The following is a 26666-nucleotide window of genomic DNA, read 5'->3' on the forward strand; positions in this document are numbered from 1 at the left end:
TGCTGAGGTAGATGTCGCAATTTTGGAAACATAGAAAGATACGAAATTCCCACAGAAACACTGGATAAGGGAATACTATGCGTTTCCAGTATCTACAATTCCTGTTTCTACTAACACGTAAATGAATATGGCTGGTCAGTGTGGCAGTGAGATTTTTTTACTTTCATGTATCTTGAAGTTTTTCTTTACCTTTAATCTTAAAATGACTGCAATGTATCTAGTTTATTTAATTATAATTCAGTTTAAAATGAATCCCAAATTTGGGAACTTGAGGTCAAGAGTTCATCATGTTGACAGTAAGATGCTAAAGTGTCCTTTTCCTCTTTCCTGTCTTCAAAGATACAGGCTTATTAAGAGAAAAAAATTCTGCATCAACAAGTTTTTGTTTTATTTTAAAATTAACATAAGAATAATATCCCATTAGTATACTGTCCAATATAAATAAGTATTATCATTTCTTATATATTCCCTTCATTGTTTTTATAAGTGGATGATTTTCATGTTGTTACACTTATCATACACAACTTTTTCCCACACAACATTACATGATATTGGCAAGTATTTTTCACATATATAATTTTTATTAGAAGCATAATATTCTACTAATTTATTTAAGCATTTTCTCCCTTGGGGTATGTGTATTAACCTTAAAATGCTTAACATTGAACTCCTTTATTATCACTTTATTTTATATTTATTTTTTTAGTTATGCTATTTCTGGATACTTTTCCAGGTCTAGCAATGTGACTCTAAGACTGCTGGATCCTGGGAAAAGTACATGAACATCTTCTGGATCTACTGCTCTGATATGTCTATCAGGGGTCATTTTTTTCTTTGTTTCAGATAATTAGCTTGGTGTAATGTTGGGAGATAGTATATACCTCATACTAGCTTTGCTCAATATCCTGGGAATGTTTAAAAAATTGTTTTTGGGTGTTTTTGAGAGAAAGACAGAGCATTAGTAGGGGAGGGACAGAGAGAGGAAAACACAGAATCTTAAGCAAGCTCCAGGCTCTGAGCTGTCAGCACAGAGCCTGAAGCAGGGCTCAAACCCATGAAGCGTGAGATCATGCCCCGAGCTGAAGTGGGATGCTTAATGGACTGAGCCACCCAGGCACCCCTAAGAATGTTTAAGCTAAAGGACATGCCAAGAAAGGAGGACGATAAATCTAAAAGGAAGGCTAGTGGCTCATGCCACATGTGGATGCATGGGATGGGCACAAACCTGAGATGGCATCGGCTTGGAACACTAGCTGTGCTCCTCCTGGGACAATGTGACGCTGTTGCTGTTTACTGGTCCTGGCCTCAACGCAACCTCCAGAATGTGTGACTCCGGAAGAGTTTTCATCAGGATGTGTTTTCACTCCTCCCCACAGCATATGGGACCTTGAACCCCGATTCGGGCTGAAAAACCTTCACCACATTATCAGGCTTTCCGCGTTTCTTCCTGCTAATACCCCAGGTGCCTGCACCACCATCTGCTGTGGTTGCTGCCTTCTGCAGATAGTTAGGTCATGTTGTCCACACAGGCCGTAAATGGGGGGGAAATATTTTAATTCAACAGAGGTTGCGTTTTTTCTCTCTCTCTTTTCTCTAGCTTTTTCCAGTGTTTACCAGAAAAGTTATATCCTGATTCCACTGGGCTCCCTTCTTCCCAATGAATCACCAAAAGCTCTTTCTACACACTCAGTTTCCTAACCCACACTTTTAAAATAGTGCATTTTTGTACTGGCAATAGTATTACAATAGATAGCAAATTGCTAAAACAAAAGAGATGTTCCAATTTGCACTGTTAGAAATGAGTGAAATTTTGTTTCACATCCTTGTTAACATGGACATCTCTGAATTTTTTCTTCTTTTAGTTTCGCATCAACAAATATTAAGGATCCAAAATGGCCGCAAAATTCCTTCTGAAAAAATACACAGCAGCAATAACAAAACATATAATTTATAGAGTGTCACATTATATACCTGGCACCTCACATGGTCTGTTCATTTATCCTTAGACAACCCCCAAACAATAATATTACTCTTCCCATTCAACCTTTAAGGAAAATAAAGATCCCAAGAGTAACTTGGCCACATTTATCATCTCAATGGAATTGTAGGCATGAATGAAACCTCTCAGAATTCTAACTACCTCAAAGCTATAAAGCTATAAACAATGCAGTTTTCATTCATCATTTCTTTTCACAATTGCCATTACCTGCTCATTATCACACTGTTCAAGTGAAATTCCAGTGGTATTAATCATGGATTAAACTCTAGTTAATTAAATTCAAATACACCATTTTTTTTTTCCAAACCACAAATCTGAAACTTACTTGTTCTTTCAAAAGCAGCCAGGAGACTGTTACCCTTGACACTACTCCAAGACAATGATGCATTCTTTTTTTTTTTGGCCTCAATTAATAAGTAATTAATTTGCTTAGTTAATTTGAGATTTTTTTTAAATCCATAAATTGCAAGTTTTAATCTCAATTCTAATCTTTTAGGACATTTGGGCAAAATGTGACTTCTTGGGAGTCAAAATGGAGACAGCGGAATTGTATGCTATTTAAAGTCTTTGTGATTCATGATCCACTTTTTTCTGAATAACAAATCACTTACAAACAGTATTTTAATGATATCAGCTTAAATAAATTAGCTACTCATGTGCCACATGCTAAAAATATCTCCATGTCTACACCTTCCCAGGCACACCTACTAGCACATCATTTACTTGTTTAACTTCAAAGAGCAGGAGACCATGATGGCTACAGCTTTAATTAGCAAAAGGTTGGAACAGGAGAAGATTAAAACTCCTCATGAAGATAATAATTGGAATAGACTCTGATAATCAGACCCATACACTGGCTTCTGTAACACATACTCACCCACACAAATGCACACACATAGACTGTTTAACTCTACTCAATAAAAACATATACAGCCTCTATAGAAATGTTTGGAAATAATTTTGATTAACAACTAGATTCATAATAGTCATATTAAAGTGGATGGTCTTTTCTCACATCCCAATAGCTGTGTAATATTACGAATTATACCCAGATATTACAAATATTTAAAATTTTACTATATTTTTAAAATTGTTCTTAATGTTTATTTTTGAGAGAGAGAGCACATAAGCAAGGGAGGGGTAGAGAGGGGAACAGAGGATCCAAAGCAGCCTCTGCACTGACAACAGAAAGCCCAATGTGGGGCTTAAACTCACAAGAGTGAAACCATGACCTGAATCGAAGTCGGGATGCTCAACCGACTGAGCCACCCAGGAGCCGCTAATTTAACTGTATTTTTAACATCTTAGTTAATCTTCATAGCTTTGCTCAAAGATCATCGGCCTCTTGATTGTGTTTCTAATACTTTACTGTCCCCTGCTACATGTTTAAAAAAAAAAAAAACTCTCCTTTCTCTGAATTCCCAGAACTTGTCAATATAACTCTTTTTTCATAACAATTTATCATCTTCCACATAACATTAGAGTTATTTATGTACACTTCTCACTTGCTGTGCTAAATTGCAGCTGTTGGCTAGTACACATGCCTACTGGGAGTCCATATAATTAAAATAAGGTAGGTTACTAATTTGAAAATTCGAGATTTTCTTTCAAAATTAAAGTTTTTACTCAATAGCAGAAGCTGGGGCTAAATATATCCTGGTGCTTTCCAGACTTATACTTCCATTTGACTTCTTCTCCCTATACATACATTTAAAACTGTTAGGATTAAATCAACTCTTTTCCCCTTGCTCATTGAAAACTTTGCATTGAGAGCAATAATGAGGAGCAGAGAAATGAACACCAATTCTACTCCTTTTTTACATGTGATTTGCTATAATAACACTAAAATTAGATTCTACAAAGGAGAGAGAAAGAGAATGAGAGAGATTGATTCACACAGCCCCAAGTTATTTCCCTGAGGAATATAGGCTTCTATATTCCATTAGGTGATCAAATGCAAGAAGAAGGGGACAAGGGATTTTTTATGCCAGAGATTTAATTGAAACAGCAAGGCATGACCTAGAGCAAAATACCAATTAAAAGCCCAATGTACAGTTCCTACCCACTGCCCAGCGGCCAGCAATTGCTGAGCTCCCATCCCTTCATGGAAGCCTGACTTTTGATGCCATTGTCTAGGAAGCCACTGGTACTGTTCAGAGGAGACAACTCCCTTGAAATCTCCTTGGTTCCCTTTAATTCCTTAAAATTCAATAACTTCTTATAATCTATAAAAATGCAGTGCATCATTTGGAATATTTCTTTAAAATGTCTTTCAGGAAAAAATAAAGAACTACTATTTTCACTTTTTTTCATATGAAAAAAGGTTCAGGGCAAAACCATTACCTTCTTTAAAAATAAAATATCATCAACAAAAAGAATTTTTTTTAACAATTCAAAACTTTGTAGTAGGGACTAAATACACTTGATATTTGCTATACAACAGGGTTGATTCTGTTAGTAGAACTCTGTATATGAGGATTGTATACAGATATACACATTCTCTCATTCCCTACAGCTCTTTCAATGTCAAATGTGTAGCAAGAATTCAAAGAAAGTAAGGCTAAAATCTATTTATTTAAGACTTCCAGCAATTTACTAGACTCTTTTTTACCCTTCCTTCTATCTAGATTGGACTGTGAACATATAATTAATCATTAGTCTGTAAATGTTCAGCAATAAAATAATTTTGTTTGACTACTTTCCTATTCAGGGAAAAAAAGGCAGAATTTACTTAAGGGCATATGGTGTAAACAGATCATTCTTAATTCATCATAAGAACACACCTACACATCTTTTATTATCAGGTGTGGGCTTTTTTTCCTCTTAAGTAAATTGATATTTAATCAATTATTTCTTCAGTTAAGTATATTTATGCTTTAATTAAATGATATGGCAAAACATTGATCAATGACTATTTAGCTAGATTTGAGATGATGGGAGGAGAAAAAGAAGGAGAGAAGTGGGGGGAGAAGAAGGAAATTAAAATGAAAGAAGGAAAAACTAAATAATATTTATTAAATTTTGAGCATTATGCTAGGAATGATCACCTACTGTCCTTTTCTTTTAATACTGATATGGATACTGTGAAGGAGGATTATGATTTCTCCCATTTTACAAATAAGGATGAAGAACAGAGATATTAAGTACTTGCCTAGAGCCATAGAACCAGTGATTCTAAGAACTGGGTTTGGAACCAACCCCATGTGTTGCAAAAGGATATATTCTTTCTTAACATTAAAAATAATATTTTTTAAGTTTATTTATTTTGAGAGAGAAAGAGAGCATGAGTTGTGTAGAGTCAGAGAGGGAGGGAGAGAGAATTCTATGCAGGCTCCATGCCATCAGCACAGAGCTCAACATGGGGCTTGAATTCATGAACCATGAGATCATGACCCAACTAGAGATCAAGAGTCAGATGCTTAACCGACTGAGTCACCCAAGCACTCCTACATTCTTTCTTTTGCACCCTGCTGTCTTGAACATTACCCAGTGAGATAGCATCCATAAAAAATTGTAGTCTAATTATATTGTTTAAATTGTTAAATGCAACTTTTTGCCAATTAAAAGATCTCTAGTTCTAATTATTAATAACTAATAATAATTGAGTAATATTCTCCCCCAAGTTGTCGTTTTGATAATAAATGGCAAAAGTAAATGTTCCCTTGACTTCTACACAATGTATGATTCAAAACATTCCTGTAATTAAGAATAAAGCTCAATAGGGGCATCTGCGTGGCTCAGGTGTTTAAGCGTCCAACCAGCTCAGGTCATGATCTCACGGTTCACATGTTCAAGCCCCACATCAAGCTCTGTGCTGACAGCTCAGAGGCTAGAGCCTGCTTTGGATTCTGTGTCTCCCTCTCTCTCTGCCCCTCCCTTGCTCTGTCTCTCTCTCTCAAAAATAAAATAGAAAATAGAAAAAGAATAAAGTTCAATTAATACCGAACAGGTGCCAAATGGAAAAGTTTAAATCACATATTGTCACATAAACAAAAGTCTGAAAAGATGACATCTTATCCTTTGCTTTTGAAAAATACCCTAAATATGCTGAAAATAATTTTGAATCAACTCTCTCTTATATAAGATAGGAAGAGAGCAGCAATATTGGAAATGTGTTAACGAGCAAAAAAAATTGAGGTGCCCATCTTGAATACATTGGAGAAACACAAAGATTCACCACTATAAATTATTAACAGAATAAAATAAATGCATGAATAAAGCAAAGTTTCTGAATCCTTGGGCAGATCAATTTTAGGTTAGTTCAGGAAAGGTCCTGGTATCTGCCTGACTGAATGGTTTAAAGAAAAACTTGAAGCCCTTCAACTACTAGTTATTTGATTGTTGGTTGTTGTTGTTTTTTTTTCTTTTTAACTGTGTTAACAAATTATTCACTTGGCTAAAATTTTTCAACTGCCCAATCTAAAGCCTTGTGTTAGATTTGTTATTTTGCTGTGTCTTTTCAGTATGTCCATGCTAACAACAGAATCCCGCTTTCCTTTGGAAAGCCCATTTCTTGTAACTGAGTGGGGTGAACCTGCCTGTGTCCACACAATGATGCTACGATCACAGCTGGCCAATCAAAATACTCCCTCTTTATTCCAACCATAATGACTAGATGAGTATATGACCTAATGTAAGTCAGTCAGAGTATCTGATCAGATTTGATATATGGAATCTTGTTGTGACAGTCTTTCTTCCTTTTAACCAAAATTCAAAAGTATGTATTCTTGGTGCTCCTTTTCCTACCACACTGAGAACCTGCCTGCCTGGGAAATAAGCCAATAGGAAAGGAGGGCAAAAGGATACAAAAACAAGTCCCCAATGAATTCATTTGAAACCCTGAATCTACCTGTACCTCAAGCTGATCCATCCTTGGATGGATGACTACAGATTTCAAAAAAATTCCCTTATTATGCTTAAGACACTTTGAGTTGGCGTTCCATTCTATCTCTTGCAACCAACAGATTCCTGACAAATAAGAGTGTGAGGTTACTTTCTAAGTTACTGTGAGCTATTATGCAGTGTCTTTTCTTACTTTTAGGCAACTGTCAGGTAATATGAAGCAAGACCAAATGAAGAGTCAGAATCATTAGAGATATCTCAATTTTCTTTTCAACAATACTTCTGAGAGCCTGAAAAGAAAACTAATACTCAATTTAATTCAATTGTACTATCAAAGTAACTATGGTGTTCTACACAGACACTCAGCTAAGTTCATGAAAATGCTTTCTGTATCATCAAATGTTACAACTAAAAAAAAGATCTTGGAGCGCCTCTTCCCCTCTCCTCATTTTCGAAAGAAGGAATCTGAAGTCCGACAATATTAAGTGAATTGTCCAAAATCATATAGCTAGTTACTGACAATATTGGAATGAAACTAAAGTCTGTATCCATAATTTAACAGACATTATAAAATTATACCTATTAACAGTATTCGCATTATTCTGAGATGAAGTTATTGGAGAACTTAATAGAATATTATCATTTTTAAAATAGGAAATGAGCTTTGTAAAGCACACAAGTGATGTATCCACTGGGGTAGCTCCATTGATTCTTCTGAAATGAGGATGTACTAAATGAGCCAAAATTCCATTAGACACACACGAAGATTAATGACCTGAAATGATCTCTTTGTAACGCTTTTTGTTCTCCTTATAAATAACTAACAGATTAAAAAAAAGAATAACAATAATGATATTCTAATGGGAGCTAGTAAATTCTATTAGATATGAAAGCTAAATTATAATCTAAGTGAAAAAATGTTGATATAAAAATATGGTTTTATTTTAGATAAGGATGGCCTACCATTCTTCTTCCAAGTTGATAGGCCAGATCTAATAATAACTAAATTCCAGGAACCAGACAATATACATATAGAATTCAAACAAACAGTCCTTTTGTCCAAGTTAATAGATATTCATGGGTTGGATCAGTAGATTGTTTTCTACATATCCTTATTCCTTATTTTTTAAAAGTAGAGGAATCCTTCAACTGAGGAATGGATCAAGAAGGTGTGGTTTATATATACAATGGAATACTACATGACAATGAGAAAGAATGAAATCTGGCCATTTGTAGCAACGTGGTAATGGAACTCAAGGGTATTATGCTAAGTGAAATAAGCGAGTCAGAGAGAGACAGATACCATATGTTTTCACTCGTATGTAGATCAGGAGAAACTTAACAAAAGACCATGGGGTAGGGGAAGGGGGTAAAAAAACAGTTATGGAGAGAGACGGAGGCAAATCATAAGAGACTCTTAAATACTGAGAACCAACTGAGGATTGATGGGAGTAGGCGAGAGAGGAGGGTGGGTGAAGGACACCGAGGGATGAGCACTGGGTGTTGTATGGAAACCAACTTGACAATAAACTATAGTAAAAAAATAAAATAAAATAAAATAAAATAAAATAAAATAAAATAAAATAAAATAAAATAAAAGTAGAGGATTCCTATTACCACTCCAATAGACATAATTATTGTAAAATCTTTAACCTGAATTTGTGGATTTTTAAACCAACTCTCTAATCCTCAGTCAAGAAGTCCTATTAAATCAAAAGTGGAGTATTTTCCTTTGGAATTGTTATATAATTACATGGAGTAAATCTGTAGCCCTAGAAAGTGAACCAAAAAAGAAATTAGGTACACCCAAATTGCCACAAGGAAATGAAGCAAGTTCAATGGGCTAAGGACAATTTTTAAAGCTAAATTAATATTCGTTTAAAAGCTTTTCCTCCAGAATTTTTAACTTCTAAACTATTTTATTAAAAGATACTTAAAATTATTAACACATTGTCACAATCTATTTCTAGTAAGCCAACCAACTCAAAACGATCTCAGGTATTGTTTTTGCTTTATGTCTGCAGAAAGTAAATGCAATCTCATAACAGAATGTTTTAATACATTCTTAATTCATCTCCAATGGCCAAACTTTGAAGGAGTAAAATAGTGAACATATTGCCCATAGAATTAAAATGATGAAAGGCCTAAACAATTTTTTTCCAACCACAATCACACCATTTTTCTATATCATCAAGATATAATGATTAACTGGCATTTATAAAATGGCTAGATTAGGCTCTTTCCAATAGTTTCTCTTTCTTAAGGTCTGGCTACAACACTCCTTAGTGGATAGGCAGACATGAATGTTAGCCCCACAAATCTGCCTGTCTTCCAATTTCCCTGCTTTGCCCCTTCTTTCCTGGCTGTCACACTAATGAATCCTCTCCTCTCTTCAGTTCTTATCTAGCCCTCTTTGCCCTGAATTCCCAGGAAGTTTACAAATACTCTTCATATCTTCAAAATACACACACAGACTTTTCCACACTTTTAGACCATCAACTCTCTCCTTACAGAATGATAAAATCATTTAGCCCACTGACAGTTCTACTCACCAGTCAAGGAAAGTTGGAAAGTGGTTATTTCAATGTTCAGCCTGTACATATTTTTCTTACTTGGTTATTACCAATTATCTTCATGCCTAAAACAACATGCGGGATGGAACCCTGCTACTTTTCACACGTTGCCCAGGTTCCTGCATTGAGGAAAACTGTTCTGCCTCATTCCCGCCCAGAGCCTTGTTGCAGCAGCCTTCCCTGGTTCTGTCAGCATTGGGGTGCTTAGTGTAAGCCAGACTCTTGGACAACTGTTAATGGTCACAGGGCCCTCAAATGCAAGAGACAAAGAGAGGAGATTTTTATCCGAAGTTTGAAAGAGACCATGTGCTTTTCTCTCATTGGCAAAATGCTACTCTAAATCAGAGGACTAAAACCTGAAGGCTTGCTGGTCCAGTGACTCTACTTAAATGTCAACAGATTCATGGTGCTGTTTTGCCGCTGCCCTTCTCTCTCTCTCTTTTTCTTAAGAGAAAGTTTTCCCACACACCGTAGTTTTAAAGTGCAAATAAATACAAGACCCAGTCACTGTTTGGATTCAGTGTTTTTACTTGGAACCAGTGCCTTACAGATTATGACATGCAGCACACATAAAATGGGATTAGAAAAGGTGCTGTGGCCATAGGGTTGTCCTCGGGCTGTAGAAGGCAGGGAAAACCCTTCATTATTCTTCCCCTCAGACTGAGGAAGCTCATGATAGCTATGTGTCACCTCTAATGTCATCGTCTCCCTCTCAGGCTTTGTCTCCCTGTCTCCTTCTTCCCTTCACTGTCTTTCCCCCTCCACCCCTCCTCCTCTCTCCTCTTGGCTCCCAGGACCAAAGAAAGGCAGAAGAGCTGAAGAGTGGATCCACCATTTCCTAATGAATTAATAACCATGTTCAGCCGCAATGCAAGCCAGAAAGGACTTTTCAATTTCAAATAGGGTGTTCGGAATCTTTAAAAGATATACATTAAAAGTTAGGGAATTTGGTTTTTATTATTGCTGTGAAATCTGTCCAAATATTTAGTTCTTAAAAAGGCAGGGGGTTCAATCCTTGTTATACAGATCAGTGAAAATGTCAGCTAATTTTTTAAAGACACACAAAGAAAAGTTACAATGGAAATTAAAGAAGAAATCACTGTTTTTATCCAATGCTTAAGGTGAGAGTGGAGGGCTATCAATACAGCTGTACTACAGCCAAATTTCTAAGAGTTCACTTTTTTCCTACTACATAGAGGGGGAAAATGTTGTTGTTTGAAATTATAACTAAATCTCCTAAATTAAGAAAGGGTCCAGTAGGTTTTATTTAAGCAACCACAGAACAGTTTTCTCATGACAAAGCTAACTAACATATTTCCTTGATAATCACGTTTATTGCATTTCTTTCTTTTCAGAGCACAGATATACGAGGAAAGACAGGAAAATAAAACATAAAAGAATGCAGCACTGGAAGTCATTTTATAAATTTATACAGTTCCCCATAAGAAACTGATCAAAGGTTTTCATTTTAGCTTTCTAGTCATTGCTTATCCTGCAAAAACAGACCCCTCCACCTGGATGAAAAGGTAACTTGTACAAGGTCTTTATTTCCAGTAAACAAAAGATGCTCCACGACACAGCCTAGGACTCACTGAAACAGGGAGTCTTCCGGCAATGGGACTTGACAAAAGTATTCAGCACTTAAGAGTCATCAAACATCGCTTTTTTGAAGCTCTTGTTTTGCATTGCTTATTGCATTTGGGTGACAGACAGTATACGTACATAAAGGAAGGAATAAATTCTGATAAGGACAAGCTCGTGAAATGAAGAGCTCAGACAGTTACACACACACACACACACACACACACACGGCACAACTGTGCACCCTGGACATTCTTCTGCTCATTGCTTGCTCTATGAGCAGGCAAAAGAAATGTATTCAAATGGTCAATATATAATTGAAGTTATTTTAGTAGTCATCTAAGTAAATGTAGAACCATGAAAAAATAAATATTAACTTGAAAAAATAGACATATTGATTAATGCTAGAATAAATATTTTCCACAATTTAATATAAAGCCTCATCAATTTTACTCCTTAGTTTTAAGAAAAGGACAATTTACTGAAGCATATTTATGCTGCTAGCTGATTAGCTGATGTAAAAAGGGAAATTAGGAACAAATTTTTCATTTCAAGACATCCATGAACCTGATTTTGAAGCCAAAGCAAGTGGGGTGGAAAGATTCTAAATGATCCCAAAATGTAAATTAGCATTCATTCATACATCAGACAAAATTTATTTTTTAATTATATATATGTATATATATACACATATATATATAAATGTTTATTTTTGAGACAGAGAGAGACAGAGCATGAGCAGGGGAAGGGTCGAAAGAGAAGGAGACACAGAATCAGAAGTAGGCTCCAGGCTCTGAGCTGTCAGCACAGAGCCTGACACAAGGCTTGAACCCATGAACCATAAGATCACGACCTGAGCCGAAGTCGAACACTTAACCGACTGAGCCTCTCAGGCACCCCACATCAGACAAAACTTAGATGGGAAAGTCCTTATTGAAAGGAAATGGACATATGGCCCCAGCCCAGCAATCCTTCGAATATATATCCTCTCTCAGGTCCATGACAAAATATACACAAGAATGTTCCAGAAATACTTATGGCTGCAAATAGAGAAAGAAACAACAGTATCCACTTTTGGGAATGGTAAAATATCAAATATGCATACAATAGAGTACAAAATCAGAGGCAGACCTCATGAGCCAGACTTATACTTAGCAACATAGAAATGACTCAAAACCATAATTAAGCAATTTTTAATTTTTTAAAGTAAGTTTGAATGAAATTTATAGCATAATACCATTGATATAAATGTTAAAACATATTCAAAACAATACTATATATTTTTAAGGGTATACTTAAATTTGTCTACATACATAATTTTATATACAACATATAATTTTATGTGTGCTTCCATACATACACACGTATGTACTTTAAGAACGTACATTAAGTACATTAGAGCAGAGTGTCTATGGGGCAAGATAATGGGAATGGAGATTGGGGGATCACATGGGAAAACAAAGTGAAACAAAAGAGAGATTTGTGTCAGCCAATCTCTGACACAGTGAGCCATGAATGAGGACCATGATTGACTCAATTCTGTGTACTTGACAAAAACATTTTTAAATGGGGTTTGGAGTCATAGTTATTGATGTTAGGATAAACCAATATATCTAAACAACCAGTCCTATCTAAAGATAAAATTCATCGGGGCACCTGGGTAGGTCAGTCAGTTAAACATCCAACTCTTGATTTTGGCTCAGGTCATGTGAGATGGAGCCCTGCACTGGGCTCTGTGCTGACAGCAGGAGCCTACTTGGGATTCTCTGTCTCTCCCTCTCTCTCCCTCCCCCATACTCACGATGCTCTCCCACTCTCTCCCTTTCTCAAAAAAATAAACTTAAAAAAAATTAAGGGGTGTGTGGGTAGCTCAGTTGGGTAAGCGTCACACTTAGGGTCAGGTCATGATCTCACGTTTCAGGTCATAATCTCATGGTTCATGAGTTTGAGTCCCTTGTTGGGCTCTGTGCTGACAGCTCAGAGCCTGGAACCTGCTTCAGAAACTGTGTCTCCTTCTCTCTGCCCCTCCCCTTCTCTCTCTCTCTCTGTCTCTGTCTCTCTCTCAAAAATAAACATTAAAAAAGTTATTTTTTAAAAAAGATAAAATTCATCTGTGACATTGTAAAAGACAAATAATAAAAAATTATAGATTGGTGAGATCCTTAAGCCATAATATTTATAGTCAAGCATGATTTGGAAATCTTAAAAATCTTACATTGAAAATTTTTATTGGTAAAATCTATTTATGATTCTGATTACATTAAAACACATGGGGGGAAAAAGAAAGAAAAACAATCACAGTAAGTAAAGTCTACCTGAATTCACCACAGCAACAGTGCTCACACAGCACATTTAGATCTAACTTGTGGAATCAGCGTTATCCCTTAGATAGTCATCAATTCCTGCAACAGGCAGTTAACATCAGGTAGGGGTTTCATTGCTTTGCTAAATGTCTGCTTTGCTACAATCCATGGGTATGGATTGTGCAAGCTGAGAAGAAAAGCAACTATTTATATATAAATTCTGCCTCAATTATCTGTTTAAGGTGAAAGAGTGGGGCTTGATCTGAATGAAAACAACGTCACGTCCAGGTTCACTTTATATGGATCAGAAATAGCTACACTGTACGTTGTCTGATAAAAGTTTGAAAAATTCTGTGAAATGTAAATCACGTTGTTAAAAGCAACTAATCAAAGCCATTCTGAGTGATTCATAATGGTTTTCCAACCAGATGCTAATATGGAGACAAGAGAGTCTCTGTGACTTTTACCATTCTAGTATCTTTTAGAATACTTTGGGGCACCCGGGTAGCTCAGTCAGTTGAACCTCCGACTTCAGCTCAGGTCATGATCTTATTGCTCATGGGTTCAAGCCCTGTGTTGGGCTCTATGCTGACAGCTCAGAGCCTGGAGCCTGCTTCGGATTCTGTGTCGTCCCCTCGCTCTGCCCCTCCCCCACTCAGGCTCTGTCTGTTTCTCAATAATAAATAAATGTTAAAAAAATTGAATACTTCACTGTTATTTCCACTTCCAATGAAAATATGTACATACTGATTAAATAATTATAGTTACAAAATCTGATACATTATATTACATAATAGAAGCAATTTTTAAAATGTATTGATCTAGGTCTTCACTGGTAAGGAAGTTGAATTAAATAATATATTAAAATGGCTAGTACTAATTTGTTTTTTCAGCAAACACATCTTGGGAACATCATCTCTTTTTAAATCCATTATCTCTACTTATTTTATCATTACTTACAGGAATGCCTTGAGAAGTTACTGGAATCACACAAATAATTATAAATGAAGTGAATTCTTATAAGGAGAATAAAAACTCATTTGAAGATAATCCATGTCCATCAATCATATCATTTTCTCAGCATTATAAAAATTGCTGAATTGAGAAAAAAGTTACACATAATAAATTATAGACATCAACCACTATGAGAATTGACCAACAAATTAATACACACAAATTTATCACTTTAAACTAGTTATGTGAAGCTACACAATGAAAATGAATATACAGCAAAACACACCAACTAAAAAGCTCCAATGACACATAAACTTCAAAATGTGTATTTTTAGGAAATGAAAGCCAAATTTAGGTAACAATTCACTGACCATACACACACACACAAAAGTAGCAAAACCCTGGGTATTCACCATCGTCTCAAACAATTTATTTGACAAGAATTGTAAACCAAATCAAACCATATTTATAAGTGGCCACGTAGCCATATTTTATGGTTTGGCACTATGTAGATAAAACCACAGGTAAGGGAATTAAGAAATTTTCTTCCTATTGTCTAATGTTTCTCTGTTAGGAGATTGTCTACAAATGGGGAGGAAGAAAAATCTAGAAGATGTATTACATGTTACCTATTTTTTTAACACTAAAAACTGTACACATACCAAGCAGCTTATCAGACTGTTAAATGGTCACACCAGAAAGCTTATTTGAAATTTCTACAATGAATGCCCGCCTTAAAAGTTTTAAAAAAAATACTGAGAAGTACTGAAAAATTTTTGTTGGGTTTTTTTTCCCCTCTCCCCTTTGCAACAGAATGAGGGAATGAAGCATTTTTCTTGGACACTGAGTATAATTATAACTAATCATCTCCTTCTCCTTGGAGCAACATTCGTTGACGTTCCTTCATTTTAGGGTGGCTGGCTGACACAATTCAAATATAATTACTCTTCTTGCATGATAAACTCCAGCACCGTGAGCAAATACAGTATGTCTCATTGTCAAGTATGGCTAGACAGCAGCAGTGTAATATAGACCTTTCAAGCCCTAGTGTAGCCCCCTGCCTTTGAAATCTGTGTGAGATGACAAAACTGACTTTCATTTCCCTTGGACTTTCTCAAGGTATCCTTATTAAGAAAAAAAAAAGCCTAAAACCCATAAATTTAATCTACTGCCTGCCAATCACAATGGTTTCTGCTGTCAGACACTCATGATACATAACCACAAAATTTAAATGTTATTGTTTCATACAAGAAGAAAATGTTGCTCATGACTACCCCCAAAGAGTCATGTGACAATTCAGTGCGTTTCCTTTGTTTGCCTCTTCCACCACTGAACAATAGCAAGAGCAGGGAACCTGTAACTGATGGACCAAATGTGGAAGGAGCCACACAGTAATAAACGTGAAAGTAGATCATTTTTTCCCAGCCATCTCGTGAGAGACAAGTGCATGATGAGAGAAAGTTCCTTTCCTAACTTGTGCTCCATTTCAGATTAATAGTAATGCTTGTTTATCTCATTCTCAAATGACTTCTAACTTTTAAGAAATCAAACTCATAATTGGATGATCACTGGAAAACAATGTTCGCCAACTTTTGAAAAAGAAACAGTAACAATAGTGTAAAAAAAAAAAAAGAACAAAGAACATCACATAGTCATGAACGCTGAGTTTCTGGAAGAAACAAAAGCTTGAAATTTAAAATGAAAATTTTCAGCACGGCCTACCAAACCCAAAGAACTATGTTTTCATTAACATGGTAAACTATATGGCTTGCTCTCATATGCTCAGATTAGTGGTTTTAAGAAAAACATGTTACTAGGGATGGCCACAAATACAAACTTGACATTTTGTCCCTTATTGAATTATAGTGAAAAATCAAATGAAATTTTTACCTAGTGTTTTCTAGGACAGTGTTTTAAACAGGCCTTCTAACACTGGATGTGTTTTCATCTGAGAATAGTAAACTTCCTTTCTCTAAGTATGCAGCATTGTACATGGAACCACATCACATCACTGTGTGCTTATCTCAGGCTACCATGGGGACAATTACAGGCAGCTGGCTCTTTATTCCTTGACCTTCGAAAATTATTTAAAGTAACTATTGACTGTTTTCATTAGTAGTGGACAGACTTAGCAAACAAAGAATCAGATGCTGATGATGGGTTCTTGTTTCTTGGGTGGGAAAACAACTTGGCTTAGCACATCCCCCGGCCTCATTCCTCCATGATGGGAAACAGTGGCATCTAAATAAAGTTATATCAAAATGAAAACAACTTTTGTTTGCTCTGCACATATGAGCAAACCCTCGGCAATTTTTCCTTCCAAAATAGTCAAAATCCTAATACACAATTCAGATGCAGAAAGAGTCCACTCTAGCCACCCAGAAATGATCAAGTATATGTGGCTAGCAGCAACTGAAGGAAACATATATGAAACAACACAGAACCTTTGATCCTGTATTTGCAAGCGCTGATCAGGTTGTTATAAGAGAATGCCAGCTGTAGAAAATGAATACAGAGTCAGAATAGAAGCTCACTACAGAGACTTGAACTTAATGTATTTACCAATAACTTGGAAAATTCAAATTTGACTCTGTGGCAGAACGTGACCTCTAAGGTAAAAAGAGAGAACACTCATCTTCTTATAAAACAAGATCATTCTATTGGGGAAAGTCTAACGGTCTGCAAACGACTTTTTTGTTTTCAATAGGACATGATTCTAGCAATCAACAATGCAATCGCACTAAAATACCTTGATGTCTTTCTCCTTTTGTTATAGACAAATCTTGCACTGAAGCGTTTTCAACAGTAGCCACATTTTCAATCTAACCTTCTCCTTTATCTAGGAACAGGACTCTACCTCTCTGAAAGCCATCAAACCCACTGTTCTGATTTGGGACATTCACCTGATCCACATTTGTCCCTTGGATGCATTTATACCTAGACTACTTTAGGTATGCTGCCCAAATGCAGAAGTCCTCTAAAAGTCAAACCAAATAAATTTACAAACCCATCACGGGGAATCACAAAACATACTTGCTTTAATATTCTTCTTCAAAGTTTAGCAAAAGGAATAAAAAAGAGACATGAATTTGTAATCTAACTCCTCGACCTTTTTTTTCTTCATTATCACAACTGCCCTCAGTCAAATCTCTGCTGCCCACGTAGCTTAGTCCTAAACCCTAATAAGCCCGACTTCACTCAACTGACCTACTACCCATAAAAAGTCTAAAACTCAGCAGTTTGAACTAAAGCGAACTGGTTATATAAGGGCAGCCCAAGCTCAAAAATAAAATAAAAACAAACCGAACAAGAACAGGTGACTGAGAGATTTGCATTTGGTTTGCCATGTTGCTTCTACTCAAAGGCTGAAAATTCTTCGTCTTCCGTATTTAAATATGCATCAGCTCAGAAGAAGTTACACAATGTTTCCATCAGCAGAAGATGTGGCACTTAGAGAAAGCATCAGGAAAATAAAAACTACAGACAAAATAGGGTGTATTTGCATATTTCACTTGAAATTAGGCTATGTTGCAGCATATTGGAAACTCATATGCATTGGATGTCAGCTGAGTTACTTTTCTTTCCCCCCAAGGTGACATTGGTGCTTGTCTTACCAAATATGATGCAACTGACAAGTGTTTTCATGTAAGGAAGATATATGCCTCCCATCACCTTGTCAAGCTGAGTGAAGGCAAACTCCAGCACATCCTTTCACAAGTGATTAGGTGGTCGGAGTCATTAAAAGTCATAAAGTTAGACTGCAGCAGTGTGCCATGCATATATATGAACTCATCCAAAGCTGTCCTCCTTGAAGCAGGTGATAGCTCTCAACTTTGCCTCTGACCGAGTCATAAATTCTTGGCTGAGCTTTCTTTCTCTTAGCATACCTTTGAAATCATACTGAACAGTTACTGCTGCTTTGGCCAGTCTCATTGTCTCCTGCTTTCCCAGCCAAGCCTCTAACAACCAGAGGTCCAAACATCTTATTGTGGGTCACGAACACAAAATAAACCACCGGGTTGTCATTGCTTTTTCTTCCACGGCACTTTTAACATTTTCAAAGTACTTTACAAACTCTTGTCAATCAGCTTCCTTGAAGACTGTGTAAAAAAGCAACAAGAAAAAAGGTGGTATTATTTAGCCAGTCTCCAGAAGGAGAAAATTAAGGAACAGACAGCTGAAGTGATGTGGCCAAGAGTCTGCACCATCATGGCTAACCAGGAGCTCAGAACAAAGTCTAAATTCTTATGTTATAAGCTTCTACAATTATTTCACTTTCAGCCTCACCATTTCCCAGTAAATAAATCTGATTTGCTATAAAATAGAAATACACATATTGTAGCTGAGATGTTATGAATTTAAAACTTTGCAAATGTACCATTTAAATGTACCATGAATTCCACTTCAAAAATTCTGCCCTAAAGAACTAGTTCGGTGTATGAGCAAAAATATTTGCACAAGATGTTCAATACATCATTATTTATAACAATTAACACTACAAACAATCCAGGTGTGCAAAAATAGGGAATTCTTACTTAAGGCTCTCTGATGAAATAGTACACATCCAAAATGGATTTCTGAAGAATTTTTAAAGCTCAAGGACATAATGTTTATGAAAAAAGCAAACCACAATACTTAAGGATCTCAACTACGATAAATATAAAAATATGCAGGGGGAAGGGACCAGAAAAAACCAGAATGCTAACAATATTTACCGTTATGTTTAGGGATTGCAGGCAATTTTAATTTTCCTTTTTAGAAACTGTGTAGATTTTCCAAATTTTCCACAATGAGTATCACTTACTTTCATAATTAGAAAAAGAAAAGAAAACGTATAAGTTCCTGATGGATGGGTAAGAAGGTGCCCTCATTCCAGAGGCCTCTTGAAAATCATCTCAACACAGACTACTCAATATTAAGCAATCTAAACGCTTTCTAAAATTTATCACAGCAATGTACTCACTCAGCATGTAGTCAATGCTTGACCTGAGTACATGAGCTTTGTCTCATTATGGATCTGATATAGTGGCCAATGTACTTTTAAGACATGGTATCTGAATGGACGATGATGAGCCAGAATGCTTTTCTAGAAAAATTTCATTTCCCTATAAATGTCTAAAAGTTTGTTCATCCAGCATAGATTGGATGTAATCATAACCGAATAGTGTGGTGAGGAAGGAGGAGTTGAAAGGCTCATTTCAAACTCTCCAACTTTAATAAAACAATTTTGAGCTTTGAGCACTACAGCAATCAAGAACAACTGCTCTCCAGCTAATCAACGAGACAAAAGTCAACTCATTTCAGTCTACATAAAGGTCATTAAAAGAAAAGTTTTTAACCATCAGACATTTAAAAAGATTAAAAGCCAAGACTGGGATGCATGTGTCCCTGTGTAATCTGTTATATTTCATTTTCCATTATTCTAGGCCAACAACAAAATATAGAAAGGCCCATGCTATTGACTATGTTAATATGATAAAAACAGAAAAATCTGTATGCCTACCAAGCAGACTATACATGTGTGAAGAACTTGATTCTTTGCACCAAACATATGGATATAACTTTCAAGCCCACCATCATCATCATTATATGGAGCAGACAATTAGTTGAAGTAAATTTCTTGCTCATGACTCTATAGTTGAAATATTTTAAGTATTCAAGCATATCAAATATGTGGCTGAGAAACTTTTAGAAGAGATTAGGTTAAAGGCTAAGATAAAAAGAAAAATATATATATATATATAAGCTCTATATATCAAGTCAATAGCTCTTCTCCTTCCTCTAGGGAGAAGGAGCTCTCTGGTAGTTACCCTGACCCAGCAGAAAGCCATTTTGATATTCTGCCCACACATATTCTGCTCCTACATTCTCTTTTAGAAAAGACAAAGAACTAGAAGCCAGTCAGAAGCTTTGCTGCTGGTTCTCATAAAATCTCAACACTTAATCTCTACAAAAACAATTTATTTTAAAAAGTTGTTATAAGCAAAACGACTTTTCCTTACTTCTTATTATAAAGGCCATATTCAAATCCAGCCCATAGGAAGGTTCTGGGAATCTGCTTTCTCTTGTCCTTATTCATTCATTTTGAATCACAGGGTAATAAAGAGTAAAATCAATAGAAGCTGAGCTTCAGGAATGAAAAAAGAAAAAGAAATAAAATTCTTAGATAATCAAAAAGATGAGCAACTAATCCCTGAAAAATTCAAGTTAGTAATGTAGTTAATGGTTCTGATTAAGAATAATTAGAACAAAGACTTTTTGTTATTTTAATTTTTATACTATTTCCTTATTTAAAAACAATAAATACTCAAGACAGAAAAAGTTATAAAATAAATAACATAGAATGAAAGAAATGAAAATTTCCCTCACACTACCAAGAAATAACTATTATTTGGAGTTAGTTATTCCTTTGAGTTTTTACATATAAATAGGACTTTAAATGCATAAATGCATTTCATCATATATATGTGCCGTAATTTATTTGATCATTCTCAATTGCTGGACACAGAGAGGGTATCCAATGTTTCACTATTATTAACTCTGACATGAACAACCCTGGAATACAAATCTTGCTACATATTTGTGATTTTTTTTCCCTTTAGAGTAAATTCAAAACAGTGAAATTACTGAGTTCAAAGAGTGTGAGCTTTTTAAGGCTTTTAAAATATATTGCTGAATGGCTTTCCATAAATTTTGTACCAATTTACACTCCCAAGAGCAATGTTTGTGAAAATGTCTTTCAAAATACTCCTGCTAGTCTTCCCTTTGTCTTAAAACAATAGGTTAGCTATGGGGAAAGGTATAATAAACACTGAAACAACATTCTATCTGTCTAGAAATTATTTATGCCTTCTCATGCACTCAGAGACAGTGCATACGTTTATAGGGAGGACAATGTTCCCCTCAAACTACCGCACCATACAAGGCAGAAAAATATCACTGACCACACACTTCCACTTATTTCTACCCGAATGAAGATCCACAGCAGTTATATTGTCTCTCTCACTAGCTCGGTGGTCAGTGCTGCCCCCAAGCAACATCTCTGTCATTCTCTAAGTTCTAAAGCTGAAGGAATGCATCACACGTGTGCAGCTAATTGCCATGAAAAAGGGCACTTAGGTACCCCTGAAGGTCAGATACCTTTGGGAGGATTTCTATTACATGATTTTATTATCTAGAGCATAAATATGAATTGTCCTTATGGAATCAAAGGCATCCAAATGAGAAACAAAACACTGAGATTGGTTTTGGGGGAGGGAGTCTTCATCATCAAGAGAGATACTCCAAACTGAGATGCCCTGTTTACTGAGCCACATAATGTCAAAACGACACAAGAACATTTCTAAAACTTCTGGAGGTTGATTAAAACCTTTTAGCTGGATGTTTCTGAGGGACTACAAAGAATTACTACATATGTCTTAAATTTATGAAGACCATTGCAGTCTAAAATAGAAAACAATAGAATAGCCTAATCCTGGGAGTTAGGCAATGAGTAATGACAAGTAAGTTCCCTTTGAACCAATCTGTCTGAGTCGCTCCCATTTTTCCTCTTTCCTCTCAGTCTGCTGGACCCAAAAAATCAAGGTGAATATTCTCTTTCCAGATAGAAGTCCATCCATATTCAGAAACACTAAACCACCAGCAAAACCATACATGTGACAAAGACACTACCCAAACTCAACCCAACAACCCAAATCTTACATGTGACTCAACTTGGGCTTAAAACTGAAGCAAATGTTTGAGGCAGTCTGTGGATGGAGAATTGGCCCTTAATTACAATCTTTTCAAAGAGGGCAATGTCCCAACACAAAATTCAGCTATGCTTCAAGTATATTCTTGGAGTGAATCGTCACTCAAATGTATTTATAGGGAACAGTCACTTTAGTGCAGCAAGAGAATTGGTTTCTTTCAGTTTACAGGTCCTATCAGCCACCAAATGAATTATCTATAAGACAGGATGCTGAGTATCTCCTAAAGTAGCTCCTGCAACAGAATATTGCAAAAAAGCAAATTTCATTCTGGCCTTTCTTTGATTAAATACTAAGGGAGTGATCTTAGCAAAACAGAATTTGTTCTAAACAATAGTGACTCTTGATTGAAATCAGATATTTAAACCTCAAAGAATAAATATAACTCACGCCACACTGATTGTCAGTCCTTGGCTCTAGCATTAAAATGTTTCTGCTGCCCTGAGAGCCTGATTCCATTTTAAGAGTCTGTTGTATTGACTCTGATATTTGTCTTTAATAATTGTCATCTTGGAAAATTTTCTCCATCTTCTGCCAAGATTCATTTAGATAAAACCTGCTATTTCCATTCTAAAATCTACCTTTATCATCATAAGGGAAAATATATTCATTTTCCTGGAGCTTTCATTCTTGAGATTCCAAATATTTTAGCAGATTTCTTTCTTCAAAGAAATCAAGTGGTTTGTATTTAAAATAACAACTTATGCTTGTTTTCACACTTGTAAAAATGGTATAAACTTACTACTTTATGAATTAAAACTAGAAAAAAAATCACTATCTACCAGCGTTTGTATTGTCATTAATGTCCTCTTCAACTAAATATGTATTTAAGCTATACTCACATACAGCAAATCAATCAAGTTGTGTCAAATAAGACAGAATCTATTTTCATAAGCAAAAATGGAATTCCACTGTGTTCTTCAACAGTGCTTGAAAATAACAGTGTGCTATTTAAAGAGAGCTTGTGAAATTTCAGGAATGTCGTATATTGGTAAACAATTCAGAACTACATGTGTAAAGAGGCAATTAATTTGTTGAGTCAATGAAAAACAGGTTCTCCTAGTAATTTTTGTCTGTAAGCCAATTCTGGGGTGATGGCTCCTGAATTCACAAAAGCACCAGCAGTTCTGTCCCAAAGGTATCTTGTGAGTGAGGTCCCATTTCTTGATTCCTGCATCCTGCTTACCTTCCACCATCTGGCCAAGGGGCAGATACTCCGACAATAAATGCAGACCACAGCGCAGCTGCTATGACAGAGGAAATGGGGGGGGGGGGGGGCAAGTGGAACAATGGTGCAACAGGGCTCGAGCTTCCCTGCTCACCTTCCCTTTTCAGCCTAAGTCTGTCCACATTGGCCTGAAGCGACCTCAGAAGAAGCAGTTAGGGCAAGAAAGTTCCCTTCATTTCAAGAAAATTTTTTTTCACATTTGCATTTTATGCAAAAATTCAGGTTTCATCTTTACTTATTCTCACATTTGGTGGGAGCTGATGTCAGGAAATTAGAAGCAAACAATAGCCTTTGTTTTCTATGTCTTAGCTGAATGAAAATGTGTACAATGTAGCAATGCATCTTAGCTGAACAAAAATATACACAATGTAGCATTATCTTTAGGCAAGCCTTGCTTTTTTACATCTCACACAAGAATGCAATGTTACCCTTTCTCGAACAAAATGCCTACATAACTGAGGACATCATCTTTGATGTTTAATGTTTAATAAGCCTATTTTATTTAAATACATCCTTTAGGAGGAAGTGGGAGAATCCAGTGCCTTTATTAAAAGAAGGCTGGGTAAGTAGTCATCTGTCAAATTTATCTGCGTGGCTCACCAACACTTCCTTATTGGAAACATCAATATTTCCACATCACAATTCCCAAAATGACTTTAAAATCTCAAAATTCTGTGTCTTCTTTGGCTTGCTTCTCTCTCGATTCCACCCAGGCTATATTAATAGTTCGCTTCACATCATCTCCATCTTCATAAATTTTCTTTAGAACATTCATCAGTGTCTCACTGTTTCAGCGTTGTGGGAGGGCTTTTCTCTTTGCATTCTTTTTCAATCTAAGTCAACGTAGTCCCATTGCATGGTCTCTGCTTTCTTTCTACTGAAAATAAGAACTGTATCTTTTTTTGAACTGCTTTCCACAGAGACGGGTTTCAAGAGATTGTTCACAACCATGGAGGCACTCTTCCCATTTATATTCTTTACCAAAAGATCAAAGGACCTTTCTGTGAAATGCACCTGCACATTCTCGGCGGGGACTTGAACTGCAGTTTAGGTAATAGATTTCCCCAAACTTATCTGACTGGTCCCATCTGTAATTACTGCTTTTCATTGTATATCGTACTGTAGTGGGAGCAACCACAGCAAACTGGCTTGTCATTGTCAAAGAGTTCTTTTCTCTGTGGTTTCTGCTGCATCCTGTTCTTGAGTTTTATCTCAATGTTGGATTTTTTAAAAATGTTTATTTATTTTTGAGAGAGAAACAGACAGAGCGAGAGCAGGGTAGGGGCAGAGAGAGAAAGGGAGACACAGACTCCAAAGCAGACTGCAAGCTCTGAGCTGTCAGCACAGAGCCGACCTAGGGCTCCAACTCATACGAGATCATGACCTGAGCCGAAGTCAGACACCTAACCAACTGAGCCACCCAGGCGTCCCTCAATGTTGGATTTTTCAGCTATAAGGGCAACACATTCTTTTTCTGGTACCCTTTTCCAGCAGCACTTTCATCTCTTCTAAATCTCTCTGTAGCTTTTCCAAAGCTGAAGAAACCACAGTCTGGCTGGGTCAGGCAAGGCCCAGCTGTACCCCGCAGCAGAGAGAACAGGAAACCCAGCTTTGAGTACGCTCACCACATGCAGACCCCACTGGCACCAGTCACAGCCCACTTCAATGAATTTTGCTAAAGTGGGTCCAGAGCAGTCCTCTGCACCTAGTGATTCTGGAAATGCCTTCTAAGAAAAAAGGAAACACTGTCTCTATAAAGCCAGGCCATAATAATCCACAGTCATCTTCTTTCTATGAATCTCTGCTATCTCTTCTGCTGATCTCACAGCAGCACCTCACACTTTCCGTCAGTCTGTCACGGACAACTAACCACACGTCAGGTATGCCAAGGCCCAGTATGCAAAGACATGCAAGGAGACAGAGTCTCAGCCTCATTCAGTAAATCAGCTCAACAAAGTTGATAATAACTACCAACCTGACTTCCAATTCTAGGTCCTCTGGTCATGTCCTCAGATCCTCGCCCAGATCCTTCCATGCATCCTACCACAGAATTTTAAGGACTGGAACTTGAGCCAGGAAACCAATATCTAAGTCCCAGCTTCATTCACTTATCACAAGCTGTTGTATTAACCATGTCTCTTATTTTCTGCATTCTGAGGCTCTGACATCTGGCGCCTCACTGACTATGCAGAGACTGTCCTTCCCAAGGGTAGCCAACTCTTAGAGACGGTAAACAACTGCATGCTTTTCAAATGCAAACCAACCACCCAGGGTCCGCACCCTTAACCACCCCCTGTATTCGGCTTTTACACTCCAGGCCACTATCTGCCTGCCCTAATCATCCCCAAGGCTGGGTACCATGACAACTCATAGCAGGACATGAAGCCCAAAGTCCACCAGAATTATTCAAACTAGCCAGTCCTAAACTTGCTTCCCCTGTCTCTCCTGTTTCTCCCATGGAAATCACAGGAAAGCCTCTTGCCTACAGTTTCCTCCTCTCCCTCCCCCTCCATCTCCTCCTCGTCTCCTCGTCTCCTGGCTGACTCCAGCACTTCCCCATGTGCCCCCACCCTCCCTGCCCCACCCCCTGCTCTGGTGTGGTGGGCCCCTTCCTCTTGGGATCAGTGAGTATAACGAACTATGTTTTCAACAGCAATCATCATCTGATCTGTTGGTCTTACCATATTTTAATAATAATAAAACAGCTGTGTGTCCTTGGGAAAGGAACAGAACTTCCTCCTCCATTTCTTTATCAGTAAAAAGAGGATAACATTTCCCTTTCGCAGTGCTCTTATAAAGATCAAGTAAAATAATACACATCATGTACTGTGTATGTAGTAAGTGCTCAATAAATACTGAAGTTCCAAAATAAACAGATAAAAAATGTTAGAGATAACTCATTAAAGGCTATATAGCTAGAAATATGTAGAATCTAAATGTCACCCAGATTTTTCTGACTCCAAACCCCCTCCATTTTTCATATAACAGTACCTTCCCCAGTCAAGCATAGTCTTTCCTATGAACATGTGAACATCTGAACCCCACTCTGAATATCTATCATAGTAGTAAACACATATTGGATGATAGTAACTTATGTACAAGTACATCACTAGGACAGCATGTGCTAAACGAATTGTTTGAAGGAAGGAAAAAGAGAGGAAATGGGAAGGAAGGAAGGAAGGAAGGAAGGAAGGACGGAAGGAAGGACGGAAGGAAGGAAGGAAGGAAGGAAGGAAGGAAGGAAGGAAGGAAGGAAGGAACAGAGGGAGGGAGGGAGGATCCTTTCCATCTCAGGAAAACAAATTAAAATTACTTCTTTCCTGGTACCTTCTTTCGTTCTGGGCCCCCAGTCTACCTTCAAATAAAGGTAAAATGGCCTTATCTCTAGTTATAAAAATCCTCAACCAGGAAACACACACCCAATTACATAAATTTCCC

At 36.8% G+C, this 26666-nt stretch overlaps 1 pseudogene; it reads right to left on the bottom strand.

Annotated features, from left to right (window-relative positions):
• Nucleotides 1–23892: 23892 nt before the first annotated feature.
• On the bottom strand, nucleotides 23893–24767 carry LOC120225101 (annotated as a pseudogene).
• Nucleotides 24768–26666: the final 1899 nt, after the last annotated feature.

Source organism: Hyaena hyaena, unplaced genomic scaffold (assembly GCF_003009895.1).
Source record: "Hyaena hyaena isolate Hyena2069 unplaced genomic scaffold, ASM300989v1 scaffold_1323, whole genome shotgun sequence".
Classification (NCBI taxonomy): Eukaryota; Metazoa; Chordata; class Mammalia; order Carnivora; family Hyaenidae; genus Hyaena; species Hyaena hyaena.